At 38.1% G+C, this 20,745-nt stretch overlaps 1 protein-coding gene and 1 pseudogene across 3 annotated transcripts in view; both read right to left on the bottom strand.

The window, feature by feature from the left end:
- Positions 1 to 20,745, bottom strand: part of SLO2 (slowpoke 2) — a 184,610-nt gene that overhangs the window by 140,082 nt on the left and 23,783 nt on the right. The window lies entirely within an intron of this gene.
- LOC140743073 (uncharacterized) lies at positions 14,779 to 17,616 on the bottom strand (annotated as a pseudogene).

The following is a 20,745-nucleotide window of genomic DNA, read 5'->3' as shown; positions in this document are numbered from 1 at the left end:
TGAACTGGTGTGTCTAGTCTTCGACGGTTTTAATCCCTACTACGGTGTCGTACTTCATCTTCCATTGTTCTGTCGAGTCTCAGAAAACTGTCGCCTCGACATCGCATCGCACTGTTGTCCATTGCTCTTCATGTTTATCGTTGGTTGTCATGTCTTGAGTCTGCGTAATCGATGTAACCTTTGCATTTGCAACGGCTGGTGTGCGCGCTAAAGCAGGACGACGATGTGGGTCGGATGAGGCATACAACATTGTATCGGCTACAATCGGCTCTGCGTGCACCGCTGCCTCGGCACTCGCAGTAGCATCGTCGTCGGCGGCGATCGCCGTCGCTCGGGTGCTGTCGGAAGCTGTCTCGACTCGCGCGCGCTGTCGCCGGGTCATTATCGACTCGAGAAAAAGAGTTTCTCTCGTTGACTGAGCTGCAACCCGGGAGTTGATGGCAAGATCCTCTCACTCTTGCGTTGAGTCCGATGATTCATATCTTCGTTACTGCTAGTCATTGTACCCGCCTTCGATACATCTTGTTTTTCGGTATTAGCAGTTACTAACAAATCTATTTTTGCTTCTAACGTACGAACCGTATCAACTAAAGAGTTTATCTTAAGTTCCATCAGTAGCACTAGGCTTTGCATCACTTTTAACAAATCTGCAGTACCAATTTTATCCATTTTGTAATAGTTTAAACTTATAATTCACGGAGCGTAAACAAACACGTTATCTCACGCGCGCGGGTGGCGGGGGGATTATAATGATGTTTGAGAGTGGTGGTGATGAGATTTGACATTAATCCGGCGGGTACTAAGTGTACCAGCTCGTTCCCGGCAGTGTGCAGTTGCCAGTCCTCAATGGATAAGTGCAACATATAGGGCACGGTCCGCGCATAATCCAGGTATACCGCTGGCAAGTATGAGAATGAGTCTTGGACTGTAGCCAACCAGGATATCGAACAGTTGTTAGTGTGATCCACCAGTAAATGTGGGCGTTCAAAGTCGGCTGTTATTACGCCTTCTGCAACACTGTACGCCCCAGTAATGTCTAGGCTAAACTTCTCCGTCCACTGTACAAAGGCTGGATAGGGCATACAAATGTTCTGCCCCCACAAGTTACTGGTGGTTGGCAATCCGTGGTACAGTTCTATTTCCTGTCCAATGGTAAAATTTCCATTAATAACGGAAGCCATGTGCGCATCGGTGTTAGTTGATAATAACATCCCCTGGGTAAGTTCGGCTACCCACACTCGTATAGGCGTTTGAGACACTGGGGCCTCGTTGAATCCCAGCCCAGACCAGGCGCGTCTAGAAACATCGCTCTTCAACAAGGTGATTCCTAAGGATAGGGTAAGTGCTACGCCCTGCATGGTTATAACATTCGTCAAACCCCCAGGGTTCCTAAACCCATATTTATAGTCGTCTTTTATTATCATCCCAAGTCCTAGGAGTATACGGTACGCAGAATTGGCTGTATTACATTGATATTGGGGTAGTATGCGCTCTGGAGTGGTGTGTTGCCAATGAGTCTCTGTGCCAACGTATACGCCATTAGCCATCACCTCTGATGTCGCAAGTGTGGCGTAACTCAATGCGTGCTGCTGCATCGGTGACGTTGCGGCAAAAGCATAGCCGTGAAGTAATCTTCTGAGACGTGTCCTGACCACTTCCTCGGTCCCTTCGTCCAAGCTCGAGCATGCATGGCGAGGGCGTCGTAAGTTCATATTATAAGCGCCTATGGTCCAACCTCCTGCTAACTCGTCTGTATATTGGTTATCTACGCCCGCGTGCAATTTTGGAGATTCGGGTATGATGGAAGAAAGCTCTGCAGCCAAGGATACTGCTAGTTGGTAAGCCATTGAAGTACATATATTATCTTCAAAAAATTGCAAACACCTTACCATGTTCTGGCAGGAGGTTGGGTACGCCGCTTCGGTCAGTAATGCATACAGGTGCACCTCTATATTCCGCCAGAAAGTTGTGAACGCTGGCTCATTTGTAGCTATTCTGGCACCTCTGTAAACGGGTATATTACCGATACCGGGTAGGTTAATGTTGGTCGACTGAGCGTATGTGTTTTCATCTAACATGACGAGGAGAAGTTTTCGTGGCCCTGGGATGTGTACCTGATGAGCGGCGGGCATTCCCGTGGAACGCACGGTGGCTGCATTTCCGGCGGTATCGTGTTCAGCATGTGAAAGGAAAGACAATTTTCCAGCCCAAATCTCAGTTGTTGTATGTATCAGGAGATATTCTAACAGCCATGGCTGGCCCATCATATCGGAGCTAATTGGGACAGCTGTCCAATCTGTGTCCATACCTGAGAGTGGGACTCCGTTCACATTGACGGCGGACATTCCTGCGTCTAGATTTTTCAGATGTGACGCAAAGGCAGGGAGAGAGACGGCAGCCACCCTCACGGTCACCCTGTCCGCTGCAACTGTCTGGTGGATGTGCACCCTGTCCAAAACTCGTGTCTCACGTTTCTGTCTGCGCAGAAATCTTCCCTCGTATGTATCGAAGTTCCAAGCGTCACCGGCCAAGGGATAAACATACAAAAGTCCTCTCAAGGCGGGGGCGGTATCTATGTGTGAGACGTTATACGCAGCTGTGTATGCGATCACTTCCTGTATGGATGACACATCTCTCGCAAGCACGCCACGAGTTGCACTAATGTATGGTTGTGTGGCGGCTCTGTCATTTCCTGTCGCGTACCCTTCAATGGCGATCATCGCTGGGCTTTTGGGGGGCTTCGACTCTTTGAAGGCTTTAAAAGCCATGGCCACAGTCTTTACTGAACGCAAGGGCACAACGAGACAAGAGTTTTTCTTAGCTGGTGTTGTTGCCTCAACAGAAGTCTGGGTGGATGGTTCTGTCGTAGTGGTATCTGTTGTAGAAGTTCGGGCAGTTGCCTCTCCTGTTTCTGAGCTGCCAGGTAAATCGACGGGGGGTTCAGAAGTCATTCTCCCCTGGTCATAAGCCAGAGCGATGGATGCAGCTGCGGCGTCCGCATACACTGTACTTCTAGTTGCAAAGTTAGTTGGCAAGGACATTAGTGTAACAGCCTGATTTGTTAGAAATCTGACTCTGCCCTCAAGCAGTTCACGTCGTATGGTGGCATTAATATTGTTGATTTTTGCCACAACTTGATTCAGTGCCCCATCTAATAGCACTGTGTGTCTAAGAGGCGGACGTACTGCAGCCTCTACCACTTCTGCTGCAACGGTATATGCTGTGCTCGTGAGATAATGGTGGCTTTGTGAGTTCCAAGAGGTGATGATTAGCTCTCTGTTACTCCCTCGAGCAGTGGAGATGTCCATACCGACGGGCAAGTCACTAAGCTTAGAAGTGGCTGATCCAGACATCGGAAGGGGAGCTTGGAATGTGGATTTGAACAATTTTGTGGCATGTTCTTCGCCAACTATCTTCTCGTAATTAGCCATACTAACAGTTTGTCACAGTTGCTTCACAAATGCGTTTTAACATTAAAGACTGTTCTGTGCTCAGGGATAATACTCGGGTCTCATTCAATATGATTGACGTCAAAATCAAAATTACAGCAACAATGGCAAGAAAAAGCATAATCCAAATATACTTCCTACTTACATGGGCTGATTCAGGGGATAGGCTCTGCAACGACCCCAAAGGGGACGACATTGTTCCTTTCACCACCTGATTGGTACAATTTGAGGGTGTCTGGTTTAATGTAGGAAAACTCAACGCTAAAAACTTTGAAAACTCCTTTCTCTCTCAACTGTTGTAGGTCTGTCCCCACATGCAGCGGTTTCCTCTGTCGGTCCTCTCTGCAGTACAGCAATAGTACCATAGGGTCCTTTATTGCTCTAGGAAAGTCATTAATGTACACCAAAAATAGCAAGGGTCCTAAAATACTACCTTGGGGCACACCATAAGTAGTTTCTCTAGGATCAGACGAGTACTTTTCAATAGTTTTACTACTAATATCTAATTTATTTATTTCTGTTATTTGTTGTCTGCCAGTCAAATAAGATTTAATAAGATTAAGTACATTATTCCTCAGTCCATATGTCTCTAATTTATTAATTAATATTCTATGGTCAACGTAATCGAAAGCCTTGGTCATGTCCATGTATATAGTAGTCATCTGTTTTTTATTTTCAAGACCTGTCATTATTATTTTTAAAAAATTCAAAATTGCTACATTGATTGACTTATTTTTACGAAAACCTACTTGTTCGTCAATTAAAATGTTAAATTTGTCCAGGTAAGAATACAGATATTTATAAATAATTTTCTCAAAAACTTTAGATAATATAGGTGTTAAGGCAATAGGTCTATAGCACTGTGTAATGATGTCGCAGGCTCTTATGGTATTGAGAGGCGTGTTTATAGGTTGACGTCTTTATTATGACTAACTAATAGAACTCTAATACTAACTTATATAATATTCGGCTCAGCTCTACACCACACCTCCTGGGGCATTCGAAAAAAAAAATAGAATTTTAAATTTGATTTTTTTTAAACAAGATCTAAAACAAAATGTTACAAAAGAAGAAAAAAGTATTGTAAAAATCTATATTGAAGTTGGTGTAGAACATGCCTCCTTAATCATAATTATTAATAAAAGTAATACTATAACATTATTTAAAAGATTATACATAGTATATATGGGCGCATGGGTATAATAGCGCCATCTAGTGGCAAGTTTTGTAAATTGTAAGTTTGCAAGTTTATCAATCTATGTCTTTTGGTTCCAAATATTATTATGGTAACTTAATATAATTATTTATATTAAAGTAAATTTTAATATAATTATTTATATTTAAAACAATGTTAAACGTTTTATAATTTAAAGCTTAATAATTATAATTTCTTTGCCATCTATAAAATATCCTTGTTGCAATTTACGGATGCAATTTATATGAGACTCAATAAACATGTTATTATATGTAATTTGGATTGTTTCTGAATGTTTTATAATTCTAGAATTCATTTAAAACGTATTGCTATTTTTATATAACTTATTTTGAACATAATTCATTAGCAATAATTCTGTAATAAATAATAATAATACTGTTTTGATTTTGCCTGTTTATCGTTGATAGATGGTGCTGATCAATAATGCATCCATTTTTATAAGTTAAATTAATATATCAGTAACTTACAAAAGCCTCTTTATGTTAAAAACTTATTTTGCTAATATTAAATCTTATTCAATTGCTTACTGATTTTTATACGTTACTCTTCTTTAAAAACGTTCATAAAAGATTGTTAATCGTATTGTGGCGCCAATGTTCATATTTTTCACAGTGTTTATAAATGATCAATCCTATAACTTAATTTATGCCAAAATGTAAACAAATTAGTTAATGATGTTTTAATGTTTTATATATTGCTAATTATTTTTATTGTAATAATTACTTTCATATGGGTTTTGAACTTACTGTATTTTAAATTAATAAAAGCACTCTTGATTCATATTTTGGTTAAAAACGCCACTTCCTTTTTGAGAGGATATGATGATTGTAATAAAAAGGAGGGATTGTAATGGATCATTATTAAAACGTAATTCTGGTGAACGGTGGTATTATTTTTAATTCCATAAATAATCAAGTTTTAAGTAAGTTGCATAAGTGTGAAAGATGGATGAGAGCTCGGGAATCCCCGGCACTCCCAGGGGAGCGCCGATAGCAGCGGTGGGATCACAAATCAGTGACCGGGAACCCCGGCCTATGGAGTCTACTTTTGGTGTGGAACTGTGTATGAGCCTTGTTGATGAGCCTATCTCCAAACAATCACACAGTCGAATGGATTTTTATTTACCAACTTTTTACTACGCTGAAAGATCACATGATATGAGAGATTGGTGTAATCATGTCGACGAAACTATTTTGAAGTTGACATTTCCTATGCATGAACCTCAAATTAAGGCTATTTTGCTACTAAGGGCTACACCGAAGACTTGGGCTGATATGTGGTCTCTCAATTCAACAATTTTGGGGCAAATCAAGTATGAGTTAATCGAGACGACTTTTGGCGGGAAGTTTCGTATGGCGAACGATGTTCAAAGATGGCGGGATTGACTTCAAATTCAAACAAGGTGGCCAGTTATGCTGAATATGCTACAATAGCTTGGGCTCTATTCAAACATGTGAGGCTCAGGCCAGCTTCGAATCTCGAAGCGGTCGACGCTATTTTAACAGGTATTTATCGGGAATTTTGTGTTTGGAACTTCAACAAACTATTACCTAAATTTGTTACGATTTAAAAAAATAACTTATCTTTCGATTGTTATTGAGAGGCATCTAAAATAACGTTAACTAGCGATTGATTTGATAATAAGAAGCCTCGTGTCCCAAACACTGATCATTTTAATAAAATTCATTTAACTTGTTTTAATTGTAACAAACCTGGGCATGGCTCTTGTGATTGTATGTAAAAACCTGTTTTGAAACTGATACCAAAAATAAGGACACAGCTACTCATTTATCTATTGGCACTAATAATAAAATTATGGTAAGCATAAAAGTCACTCAGAAAAAAAAAAATCTTTCTGTAGTTGGTTAATTTCCAGCAAAAGTAATATAGTTTTCCATCATTAGTGGAAAGAGAAAATATCTATTTACAATGGTATGTTGTGAATGAGAGAAACAGAGTTTGCAGTTTGATATTTTACAAGTATCAGGGCTCACAGTAATTATTAATAAAGATTTTGTGTAAATGTGATCTGTTACTTAATGATTAATGAATGAATAATTAATCTGATATGTTGTGTAATTAATGAGTAATTCTGATATTTCTAATCCTATCTATCTTGACAGATTGTGTAAAATGTTACATGAATTTAAAGCAATTTAACAGCTGGCATTTCAGATGTTACTACCGGTCAATTAACAATTAAATTAAAAACAAAAACTGCGATATTATTGTATAAGGACATACAGACTAACACCAGTGGAACATGATAAGGTTAAAGAGATTATACAAGGTTTAAAAAAAAATAATGGTATCATTTGTGACAGTTCTTTTCCTTTTAGTAGTTGTATTACTCATGTCAAGAAAACGTTTAGATATGGCTGCTGGGTTCCACGGTATGCCTATAGCTCCTAACTCAATTGAAAAGTTAGTGTTTGTGACAGCGATCATCAATTTGAATATTTATGAATGCCATTTGATCTCTACTATGCACCTTCAGTTTAACAATGCAATATTAATACAGATTTTGGTAATTATAGGGAACTCATTGTTCTTGTTTGTGTTGATGATATTTTAGTTTTTCAGAAACTGGCGGAGGACTTACATTATTTACAATTAGTCCTAAAAAGGCTTACTCAAGCTGGATGTTCATTAAATATTGCCAAATGCTCCTTTCATAAAACTGCTATTTAATGTTTAGGTAACATTTTGGAGAATAGTGAAATCAAACTTAGCAAAAATAAAAATAATCCAAGCTTTGACTAATTCTAAAATTTCAAGGAATCCTAAGGAAGTTAATTTTAACAGTTTAACTGTTTAGCCGGTTATTTCTAGAAATTTGTTCTAATCTTTACTATATTGGCCCCGTTATGTGAGTTAACTAAATCTTAATGTTGCTTAGGAAAGGACGAAAGGTCATGAAGTTGCTAGACAACAAATTATTGATTGATTAACATCCTTACCTTTATTAACAATATTTGACCCAAATTTACCCACAGAGTTACATACAGATTGCCCGTGCAATTGGTTATAGTGCAGTTCTTATCCAGAGGCAAAATAAAAATCAATTTGTAATTGCCTACTTTAGCATCCGGACCACTGTCTGCGTAAGTAAGCATCAGCAGCAAGTAAGTAACATTCGTATCAATTAGAGACACTTGCAGTTGTAAAAGTTATCAAGCATTTTTGTTACTTCCTACATGTCAGGAATTTTAAAGTAGTCACAGGCTTTAAGTTATTAAAAGCATCTAGTCACAAACGAGAATTAACTCCGAGAATATAGTGATGGTGGGCCTATTTACAAAATTTTGTTTTTATTATTGAATTGTAAAGGTAATGGGTTTGTAAGTCCTGGCTATTTCAACCACAACCCTATTAATAACTACTTAATTTTGTTATGTAATAACCTTAATGCTGTCAATGCTTAATCATGTTATTCATTAAAATTAATATCAATGCAGTTACACATGACCACGATTGCCTTATGATTGAGCAAAAGCGTGATTTTGAACTAAGTAAAATTGTAGAAATAAAGGGCAATAGCAAAGGGGGATAGGTGATAGCATTAATACTTATTTTATTTCAATATACTGTTAAATTGTTAGAATGAAAAGTGCAGATTGATAACAAAATTTTAGATGGCACTTAATTGACCATTATCACAATGCTCTACAACATTTTAGTTGAAAAAAAAAAAAGAAAATATTGAAATTATGCCAACAATATACTGGTTTCCTTATTTGTGTAAAGGGTTATTCTGGGGCTTGTCTCATTTCATTGCATCCAATAGGAAAAAAAAATGCTATTAATTTTCATACTGTTCATAAGTGATATTACTGAATGAGTTAATGGTAAACATAACCAAGCAGAATAGGCCTTTGTGTTTGTTTGGGTTTTATTAAATATGTCCATATGATTTATTGTAATGACCACACTACACAGACAGCAATCAAATGCCTCCGAAACTTTGTGTCTATTTTTAATTTGCCAATCTGATTTATTACAGCTAACATGAAAATATTATCTGCCGAATTTATTATTATAATTATTTTGGTGTAAAAATAACGCTACTCTACACCATTTCAAGTAAAGGTAAAAGTCCTATGGAAATTTTATTTGGCAAACAGTGTTCTCCTTCAGGTATTAAGCTTATACAAATTGACGATGACACAATGATTGACGATCTAGATTCTTAATGTTCATATTGTCCAAAAAAAAAAAAAACAAAGGATGGACGAGTGGTCTCTTCAAGACAAAATGCGTTTTGATAAAGGAAAATTTAAAGTTTGATACTATTAGTAGTTGACTTTGTATTGCTATGCTGTCACGACGACATAAAACTAATTCTAAGTTCTAATTAATTAAACTAATTACAAGTTCTAACAAATGATCGTTACAAAATTAAACATATTAATGACCATCGTAGTTTTGAAAAGATTTCTGGACATGATTTGTTCAGACCTACTCTACATGCTCAATTTGATCCTTTTGAAAATATTTCGGAAGGGTCGGCCGTATGGGCCAATGATGATCAATGAGATTTGCATTTAGTTTTGAGTAATACCGTGAGTACTGAACCGCACCAACGATTGTGTTGATAAATAAAATAATGATGTTGTTTGTTGTTCCTTACTAATATCCCCTTTACCCTATCCAAATATCCTATCCTTAAACATGAGGCTGGCCACCTTGTGTATCCTTTTCCCGGTCTTGGTTGGCTAAATCCCAGGATGGGTGATGCCTGTTATGGTTGGCTAGAGCCCAGGATGGGTGATGCCTGTTACGTTTGGCTAGATCCCGGGATGGGTGATGCCGGTTATTGTCAGCTTGATCCCAATATGGGTGATGGTTGTTATGGTTGGTTTGATTTGGATCCTGGGGTTACTGGTACCATATTGCAATACTGTTTATCTTATCTCTAATTTAAGTTTACAAATATTTATGTTCAAAGAAATGTTTTATTGTTATTTTTAGTTTAAAATGTTTTTATTATTTTGTTTTCTCTCTGTATATGTTCAAAGAAATGTTTTATTTTTGTTTTTAGTTTAAAATGTTTTTATTTTTTTTATGTTCAAAGAAATGTTATATTTTTGTTTTACATGTAAAATGTTTTATTGTTATTGATTCTCTTTTTTTAAGTTCACAAAAGAAATGTATTATTTTTATTTCATTTGTAATAAGCGCCGAGAGCGCGCTTGAGTCAGTTTGGCCGTATGGGCGCATGGGTATAATAGCGCCATCTAGTGGCAAGTTTTGTAAATTGTAAGTTTGCAAGTTTATCAATCTATGTATTTTGGTTCCAAATATTATTATGGTAACTTAATATAATTATTTATATTAAAGTAAATTTTAATATAATTATTTATATTTAAAACAATGTTAAACGTTTTATAATTTAAAGCTTAATAATTATAATTTCTTTGCCATCTATAAAATATCCTTGTTGCAATTTACGGATGCAATTTATATGAGACTCAATAAACATGTTATTATATGTAATTTGGATTGTTTCTGAATGTTTTATAATTCTAGAATTCATTTAAAACGTATTGCTATTTTTATATAACTTATTTTGAACATAATTCATTAGCAATAATTCTGTAATAAATATTAAATAATACTGTTTTGATTTTGCCTGTTTATCGTTGATAGATGGTGCTGATCAATAATGCATCCATTTTTATAAGTTAAATTAATATATCAGTAACTTACAAAAGCCTCTTTATGTTAAAAACTTATTTTGCTAATATTAAATCTTATTCAATTGCTTACTGATTTTTATACGTTACTCTTCTTTAAAAACGTTCATAAAAGATTGTTAATCGTATTGTGGCGCCAATGTTCATATTTTTCACAGTGTTTATAAATGATCAATCCTATAACTTAATTTATGCCAAAATGTAAACAAATTAGTTAATGATGTTTTAATGTTTTATATATTGCTAATTATTTTTATTGTAATAATTACTTTCATATGGGTTTTGAACTTACTGTATTTTAAATTAATAAAAGCACTCTTGATTCATATTTTGGTTAAAAACGCCACTTCCTTTTTGAGAGGATATGATGATTGTAATAAAAAGGAGGGATTGTAATGGATCATTATTAAAACGTAATTCTGGTGAACGGTGGTATTATTTTTAATTCCATAAATAATCAAGTTTTAAGTAAGTTGCATAAGTGTGAAAGATGGATGAGAGCTCGGGAATCCCCGGCACTCCCAGGGGAGCGCCGATATATACCTATAACATTACGATATAAATCTTACACATACAATTATAAAAAAAAAGTCAAATCCGTTAATGTTTTAAGGTCACATCCATGAATATATTTTATTCCCTCAAAAGGTACTTTCATGATTTATTAATGAGACTAGATAGGCGCCAACAGTCAAATTCGATTTAGGTACAGCTGTAATATCAAGTCAAGTCAGTATAAAAATATTATAACTTATAAAAAGTTATTACCTCGTTTTTTTTTTAAATCTTACAAGTCCATTTAAAACAATATGACTCTTGTTTAAGCTTCCTTAAGCACATAATCTTTTTCCCATTATCTTTATATCATTTCTAACATTTATTTATGTTTTATAACATTTTACATAATTTCCTTTTATATTCCTTTAACTCTTCCTATACCTACCCATTTCTTTCACGTATACGGCTCGCGTAACTACATGATCAAGTAATTGGGCATAACTAGTATTTTCACTTCTTATTATCACTCTTAAATTCTGTCATAAATCCGCTAATCCTTTTCTTTCACACAGACGACTCGCGTACGGTATGATCATGATTATGGTCTCAGATTTACACAGTATTATATTTATAATCATCTATCTCCTTTCTTTATTATTTAATACAATCATAAAATTCTTTACAACACACGATATTTCATCAGCACGTTAGATATTTTCTTAACTCTCGGGGGATCAATCCCAATCATTACTAAAAATACTAACTTACGGAAGAAATCCATACATAATTACCAAGCATACATTCCTTTCATAAGTCTATATATTGATTTACCTTTAAATGTAAATTAAAAATCATATAATTTCAGTTCAATTCAAATCATAATCAAGTTTATGTTACATTTCCTCAATCAAAAACTACCTCAAAGCCATAAATTAAAGTTACCCAGTTATGAATAACAATTATAATAGATCTCAAGTACATTCATAAACTTTGCATAGCAACAATGGTTACCTACTAATGCGCATGTAATAAGAACTGTATCGCCATTGCATTGCAATCCGAATCTTACACATTCCATTCCTAAAAGGATGTGTAACGGGAGGTATGACACGTTTTTAGTAATCAGCAAAATTAGAACAATGAATTTTATACTACTGTTGCTGCCTGAGTTTACTTATACTTTTAACTATACATAACATTATTACTGAGATACTTATGGCGATTTATGTTACTTAATACAATGCGACAACCAAATAGAATAAAACAATAATAACTTACGCATTACAAAGTTATTATAAAAATAATTTTAAATTACTTTATCAAACATTTTTTACATTTAATTTACTTGCTACATAGCACAGATATACTTATTAATACGTAAAATTTGACTAAAAAAAATTATGATCATAAGTAATATAGATAGGTACCATTTTATAATACGACAAATAAGCTTTTAAAATTCTGCAGTACGGTTATTTCTTACTAAAATTTGTCTTTTTAGAAAAATAAGGTTACAAATTACAAAATTATACTTGTTTTCTTTACCGTAAAAATAATTCGCGCTGGCAAGGGTAGGTGTTCGCTAGTGAATCAGGGCGTTTGCTGCTGGGCTGCGAAGACCATTGCTGACGCAGACGGTGATTTTGACGTTCTGCTTCGTTATTCAGCTGGTGTCCGATTTTCATGACGTACAGTGACTGGCTGACCGATGGTGTCATTGTCTTCATCCGAACATTTTTCATGCAGAGTATAGACCATTTCTTCGAAGAGTAGTGTTGCTCACATATTCATTTATTATTCTTCGTAGGTGTTTTCTATATTTTTGATGTTTCCATATCCGTGTTTTCTTCTTATAAATCTTCCTTATTTTTTTTTAAATCTTCTGGCTTCATCTTCTTATTGTATAATTTTCTTTCTTCTTATTTTTTTCAACGCCTCCCGGTGCGCGTGCAACGTGGCAGCGCCACACGCGCACCGGACTGGCAGGGTCGCCATGTAGTGAATGATCAGTATTACAGAAGCAATAGAGGAAGCAGACAAAATGATAATTTGTCTGGGCATTTTTAATAAGACCCTCTACTATGTATCTTGCCATAAGGGACATTTGTCTTGCGGATACTCCTAGAAACTTATTGAGATAGAAGTTTTTCCATCTAAAATCTTTCATTTTTATTTTCTCAATTAATGTGTGAACATTTCGCAGATAGTAATAATAAGTCTCCTTTATAGTTTCTTTCAAATTGAAGCTTCTTATCATTCGATGGTGTCTACAAACAACATCATCTGAAAAAGGGCGTATATTTGCACTGCTTGTGTTAACTATGATTTCAAGGTTAGTGCCTGGCAGCAAAATGTTGAGTTTCTCATTCAAAGTGAGCTGGTAACACCCTGTGGTGATATATTCAGAGTTTGGCTGATATCGGAATTTGCCACAGCTTTCTCCAATTTTCAAGTTACCAATTCTTGAAAATCTGGTTATCGTACAGTCCAGGAATTTGTGAGGCCCTCTATCAATAATCCTTTCTATCTCTCGATCATTTAATATATCTCTTGTCTCTTTAGTGTCTTGGTAGCGATAATTGATGTGTTTTGCAATTTCCTTCAGGAGTGATATCAAATCCCTAATAACTGTAAAATTGCATACAAGTTCTATGAGAGTTTGGCCATTATAAACATACTTCCCTCTCATATCATTGTATCTGAAATTTACAACCTGATTTCCCATTTTTATTATTCTGGACACATATCGTTTATTATATATGGCTACCGTCCTACCATCTCGTGGATCTGGGCATATTGTCATAGGACCTCTTTTGTGTTCTAATGTTGTAGCCTTTTCAAACAATGCCCTAGCCCAAAGAAATTCCAGAGAATCACTTGCATTAATGTCATCTAACATGGTTAAGAAATCAACCCCAGAAATACTTGAGGCTAAGCATATTTCCTTAAGCTCTTCAATCGGTACTTTGCCATTTTTTCCCTCATATATTATGCAACACAATAGATTATGGAATGCCCTTATCCACTCCTTTTCTCCGCTTGTACCAGAAACATTTACACCACTACTAGATTGTTATGTATGGTAGAGTGTTTCATCTGAACATTGTGTTCACTAGTTGTACTCAGTACCGGTAAGTATCTCTCTCTAGGATCCAGAGCGTTTACAAGTATTCTAACTTGTTTAGTCAAAGGTATATTATCTTCCAAAATCAATTGCATCTTATCTTTTAGCTCCTTTATAGCACCACTAGGTATCGCTGGATTGGGAATCGTGTAATCAGGGAAAAACACTTCTTTGATAGCAGGAATGCGCAGGCTATGTGGAAGATCCACTAATGGTTTCTCAGCTCAGCTCTACACCACAACTGCATATCAAGTTTGTCATTCTTCTTAAAAACCGGTTTTACTATGGTGATTTTCATTTTGTCAGGAAAAATACCACTCTCAATAGACAGGTTGAAAACATGGCACAATACTGGAGAAATAGTATCAGCTACGTATTTAATTATTTTAGTTTTATACAGAAAGCTTGTTTTAATACAGAAAGCTTTACAACTTTGTAACCAAAATTTGCAATGGATTAAAAATTTGATAAAACACACTCAGTAACTAATTGTCATTGTGAAACCACAACAAATTTTAAATAATTAATTATAAAATAAATAATACATATTTTAAGAAAAACGTTACTTACGTATGAAAGGAAATATTTTCTTTATCGCGGCTACTTTTACTTGTAGAATTTACACAATTTATTATAGCGCAATTCGGCATGTTTATTGCTGTCAATTGACATCCGATGACAACAAATGTTACTTTCGGACTAAATGACATTTCATCGAAGTGAGTTGAATCCACCTCCTTTAACCCGAGTTTTTACCACGCTAATACGTATACATGCGGGATCTATTTAGATATAGGTCTGTGCTGGCGCCACTGGCGGTCGGCGGGCGGCGGTTGCGCATCACAGGTGTCTGCGAGGGCGAGGGGGAAAGGGGTTGTGCGAAGCTAGGCGATCGCTAGCCGAATATTACCGATATCTTCCTGCATAGTTTTTATGTTTGTGTGCGAGCGCTCAGAGTAGTGTGTGATAATAAATAGCAGAACTTATGAATGATAGTTTTCGTTGTTGAAATCATGTCCATGAGTTCTGTATTTAGGGGATAAAATGGTTCAATATTTCTTAATATATTTTTTATTTTTTTATTTCAAAAATCGATTATTTTACCGCTTCTGAACCATCTGTGTCAATTTGGGTACCCTTTGAAAAAACACCCTGTATAGTTTCGTCTCTTAATTCTATATCAGGACAGGGCATCTCACTGCCTATATCGAGAAACTGCAACCGTACCTTATCCTTATAAACGATAATGTGTGGTTGTTCTGTATACGTCTGACCAATCAAGAGGGGTTTTTCTAGCAAACTATCGCTAACGACCTTACAAATGACTGTAGCGACCACTCCATCAACACTAATTTCCGTAACAATTTCTCCCAGTGACTGTACTACACCATTGCCAAAACCCTTTATCAGTGAACATATATTATTATGTGTCAATCCTAAATATTGTATACTGGACTCCCTGATCAGTGTGATATCACTTCCGAAATCTATAAAGGCTTCCAGTGGTTTACCGTTTACCCTCACGTCTTTAACGAACTTTGAACTTTGGTTATGTTTCATACTGACATCTACGGAATCAATGCACAGTCTTTGAAATGTTATTATTTGCTTCAGTTATTTTATTTTCTGTTTTGCTAAAGCATTTATCAATTGTGTGTCCAACCTTATTGCAATGTGTACATTTTAGGAGAGGTTTAGGACAATGTAAAAAGCTATGACCCCTTTCCCTACAATTGTAACAACCTATTGTTTGACCAGATTTTATAGTTGACGTTTGACCAGATCCAACAGTTGATGTTTGACGATGACGACTATCATTAAAATTGTTATCATTTTTGTTTCGGAATGAATTGCGATCTACAAACTGATTACAGTCTTTACTGCTTATTAAAAATTGAAGAAGTTGGTCAGGATGTAGACAACGTAATGCTAGAGCACCGGATTTCAAATTTCGATCGTTAATTCCATGAATTATACAGTCTACTGCTCGCTTACCGACAATATCGCATTGACTGAGAAGTGCTAGTTTTTCGTAGAAATATACTTCAATAGGTTCATTGATTTTGCTTCTCCTTGTAAGCATCTCCTCCAGGGCCTGGCCATAATTTTGTTCGCATGGGAAGGCATTTATAAGCTTTTCCTGCCACTCACTCCAACTAAAAAGTACATAATTTAGGCCTTCATACCAAATCCTGGCCAGCCCCTGAAGTTTCTGCATAGCAAAATGTGTCGTAGTTCTGTCGTCCCAACCATACACTAATGCACACTCGTTTACTTTCTTTAACCAAACATCTACACGTTGGTTTTTCGTAGATGGGTCAAAATTTGGTAATATATTCATGTTATCGATTTTTGGTAACGATAGTGCAGTTTGAGTGTGCGTTCGGGACGGCAGACCGTCCTTAAGACTATTAAGAAAGTCAACTAAAGTTTTTCTAGAAATAGAAGGCCTACGTGACCTTATGCTTGCTCCCGCGTCGACTCGGGTTGCAGAACGCCCTTGTCGCTCTGGCTGGGGGCTGTCGATGTCGCTGTCGATGTCTAAGTATATTATAGCCTTGGGGAACAACCTCGGGATCACAAATGCTTGCAGTCAACCAAGTTTCTGATAGGAGGAAAGCATCAGCTTGCGAAGTAGTTATCTCTGTCGTAAGAGTGTGTAGTTTAGTGCGCAAACCACGTACATTTTGATAATACACCAACAATTTTTTATCCATAGTATGAAGTTTCTTTATTGTTTTAGTTGTTTTGCCGGTAAACATTACCCGGTTTACGAAACCACTCATTTAATCTTGTATTCGGAGGCCAGTTGTCTGGAGCCATAAAGTAAGAGAAAATACTTTCGGGCACTGTTACAACAAATGAAGCGTAATTGTTATGATTCAATTCTAGTTTTTGAACAGTATAGTGAGTGTCGCTACGCTTTTTCTTTTGCATATATGCTTGCACATTATCTGTCGTTGTGTCTTGACGTAAAGACCATAAGTGAATCATACGAGTTTTTTCTATTGCTGTTAATCCCGTGTCGACTGCACCAGTACCAGTAATGACAGGGCGAGGTAAACGTTTACGTCTTCGCACTGTTGTCCATTGCTCTTCATGTTTATCGTTGGTTGTCATGTCTTGAGTCTGCGTAATCGATGTAACCTTTGCATTTGCAACGGCTTGTGTGCGCGCTAAAGCAGGACGACGATGTGGGTCGGATGAGGCATACAACATTGTATCGGCTACAATCGGCTCTGCGTGCACCGCTGCCTCGGCACTCGCAGTAGCATCGTCGTCGGCGGCGATCGCCGTCGCTCGGGTGCTGTCGGAAGCTGTCTCGACTCGCGCGCGCTGTCGCCGGGTCATTATCGACTCGCTCTTTTTCTCTCGTTGACTGAGCTGCAACCCGGGAGTTGATGGCAAGATCCTCTCACTCTTGCGTTGAGTCCGATGATTCATATCTTCGTTACTGCTAGTCATTGTACCCGCCTTCGATACATCTTGTTTTTCGGTATTAGCAGTTACTAACAAATCTATTTTTGCTTCTAACGTACGAACCGTATCAACTAAAGAGTTTATCTTAAGTTCCATCGGTAGCACTAGGCTTTGCATCACTTTTAACAAATCTGCAGTACCAATTTTATCCATTTTGTAATAGTTTAAACTTATAATTCACGGAGCGTAAACAAACACGTTATCTCACGCGCGCGGGTGGCGGGGGGATTATAATGATGTTTGAGAGTGGTGGTGATGAGATTTGACATTAATCCGGCGGGTACTAAGTGTACCAGCTCGTTCCCGGCAGTGTGCAGTTGCCAGTCCTCAATGGATAAGTGCAACATATAGGGCACGGTCCGCGCATAATCCAGGTATACCGCTGGCAAGTATGAGAATGAGTCTTGGACTGTAGCCAACCAGGATATCGAACAGTTGTTAGTGTGATCCACCAGTAAATGTGGGCGTTCAAAGTCGGCTGTTATTACGCCTTCTGCAACACTGTACGCCCCAGTAATGTCTAGGCTAAACTTCTCCGCCCACTGTACAAAGGCTGGATAGGGCATACAAATGTTCTGCCCCCACAAGTTACTGGTGGTTGGCAATCCGTGGTACAGTTCTATTTCCTGTCCAATGGTAAAATTTCCATTAATAACGGAAGCCATGTGCGCATCGGTGTTAGTTGATAATAACATCCCCTGGGTAAGTTCGGCTACCCACACTCGTATAGGCGTTTGAGACACTGGGGCCTCGTTGACTCCCAGCCCAGACCAGGCGCGTCTAGAAACATCGCTCTTCAACAAGGTGATTCCTAAGGATAGGGTAAGTGCTACGCCCTGCATGGTTATAACATTCGTCAAACCCCCAGGGTTCCTAAACCCATATTTATAGTCGTCTTTTATTATCATCCCAAGTCCTAGGAGTATACGGTACGCAGAATTGGCTGTATTACATTGATATTGGGGTAGTATGCGCTCTGGAGTGGTGTGTTGCCAATGAGTCTCTGTGCCAACGTATACGCCATTAGCCATCACCTCTGATGTCGCAAGTGTGGCGTAACTCAATGCGTGCTGCTGCATCGGTGACGTTGCGGCAAAAGCATAGCCGTGAAGTAATCTTCTGAGACGTGTCCTGACCACTTCCTCGGTCCCTTCGTCCAAGCTCGAGCATGCATGGCGAGGGCGTCGTAAGTTCATATTATAAGCGCCTATGGTCCAACCTCCTGCTAACTCGTCTGTATATTGGTTATCTACGCCCGCGTGCAATTTTGGAGATTCGGGTATGATGGAAGAAAGCTCTGCAGCCAAGGATACTGCTAGTTGGTAAGCCATTGAAGTACATATATTATCTTCAAAAAATTGCAAACACCTTATCATGTTCTGGCAGGAGGTTGGGTACGCCGCTTCGGTCAGTAATGCATACAGGTGCACCTCTATATTCCGCCAAAAAGTTGTGAACGCTGGCTCATTTGTAGCTATTCTGGCACCTCTGTAAACGGGTATATTACCGATACCGGGTAGGTTAATGTTGGTCGACTGAGCGTATGTGTTTTCATCTAACATGACGAGGAGAAGTTTTCGTGGCCCTGGGATGTGTACCTGATGAGCGGCGGGCATTCCCGTGGAACGCACGGTGGCTGCATTTCCGGCGGTATCGTGTTCAGCATGTGAAAGGAAAGACAATTTTCCAGCCCAAATCTCAGTTGTTGTATGTATCAGGAGATATTCTAACAGCCATGGCTGGCCCATCATATCGGAGCTAATTGGGACAGCTGTCCAATCTGTGTCCATACCTGAGAGTGGGACTCCGTTCACATTGACGGCGGACATTCCTGCGTCTTGATTTTTCAGATGTGACGCAAAGGCAGGGAGAGAGACGGCAGCCACCCTCACGGTCACCCTGTCCGCTGCAACTGTCTGGTGGATGTGCACCCTGTCCAAAACTCGTGTCTCACGTTTCTGTCTGCGCAGAAATCTTCCCTCGTATGTATCGAAGTTCCAAGCGTCACAGGCCAAGGGATAAACATACAAAAGTCCTCTCAAGGCGGGGGCGGTATCTATGTGTGAGACGTTATACGCAGCTGTGTATGCGATCACTTCCTGTATGGATGACACATCTCTCGCAAGCACGCCACGAGTTGCACTAATGTATGGTTGTGTGGCGGCTCTGTCATTTCCTGTCGCGTACCCTTCAATGGCGATCATCGCTGGGCTTTTGGGGGGCTTCGACTCTTTGAAGGCTTTAAAAGCCATGGCCACAGTCTTTACTGAACGCAAGGGCACAACGAGACAAGAGTTTTTCTTAGCTGGTGTTGTTGCCTCAACAGAAGTCTGGGTGGATGGTTCTGTCGTAGTGGTATCTGTTGTAGAAGTTCGGGCAGTTGCCTCTCCTGTTTCTGAGCTGCCAGGTAAATCGACGGGGGGTTCAGAAGTCATTCTCCCCTGGTCATAAGCCAGAGCGATGGATGCAGCTGCGGCGTCCGCATACACTGTACTTCTAGTTGCAAAGTTAGTTGGCAAGGACATTAGTGTAACAGCCTGATTTGTTGGAAATCTGACTCTGCCCTCAAGCAGTTCACGTCGTATGGTGGCATTAATATTGTTGATTTTTGCCACAACTTGATTCAGTGCCCCATCTAATAGCACTGTGTGTCTAAGAGGCGGACGTACTGCAGCCTCTACCACTTCTGCTGCAACGGTATATGCTGTGCTCGTGAGATAATGGTGGCTTTGTGAGTTCCAAGAGGTGATGATTAGCTCTCTGTTACTCCCTCGAGCAGTGGAGATGTCCATACCGACGGGCAAGTCACTAAGCTTAGAAGTGGCTGATCCAGACATCGGAAGGGGAGCTTGGAATGTGGATTTGAACAATTTTGTGGCATGTTCTTCGCCAACTATCTTCTCGTAATTAGCCATACTAACAGTTTGTCACAGTTGCTTCACAAATGCGTTTTAACATTAAAGACTGTTCTGTGCTCAGGGATAATACTCGGGTCTCATTCAATATGATTGACGTCAAAATCAAAATTACAGCAACAATGGCAAGAAAAAGCATAATCCAAATATACTTCCTACTTACATGGGCTGATTCATTACTATGGTGATTATTAGCAGTTACTAACAAATCTATTTTTGCTTCTAACGTACGAACCGTATCAACTAAAGAGTTTATCTTAAGTTCCATCGGTAGCACTAGGCTTTGCATCACTTTTAACAAATCTGCAGTACCAATTTTATCCATTTTGTAATAGTTTAAACTTATAATTCACGGAGCGTAAACAAA

Source organism: Epargyreus clarus, unplaced genomic scaffold (genome assembly GCF_041222505.1).
Source record: "Epargyreus clarus isolate Ecla_fem2 unplaced genomic scaffold, WU_Ecla_fem_2.2 ptg000007l, whole genome shotgun sequence".
Taxonomy (NCBI): Eukaryota; Metazoa; Arthropoda; class Insecta; order Lepidoptera; family Hesperiidae; genus Epargyreus; species Epargyreus clarus.
Note: the sequence above shows the minus strand (reverse complement) of the source record. Positions and strands in the feature narration are given on the sequence as shown.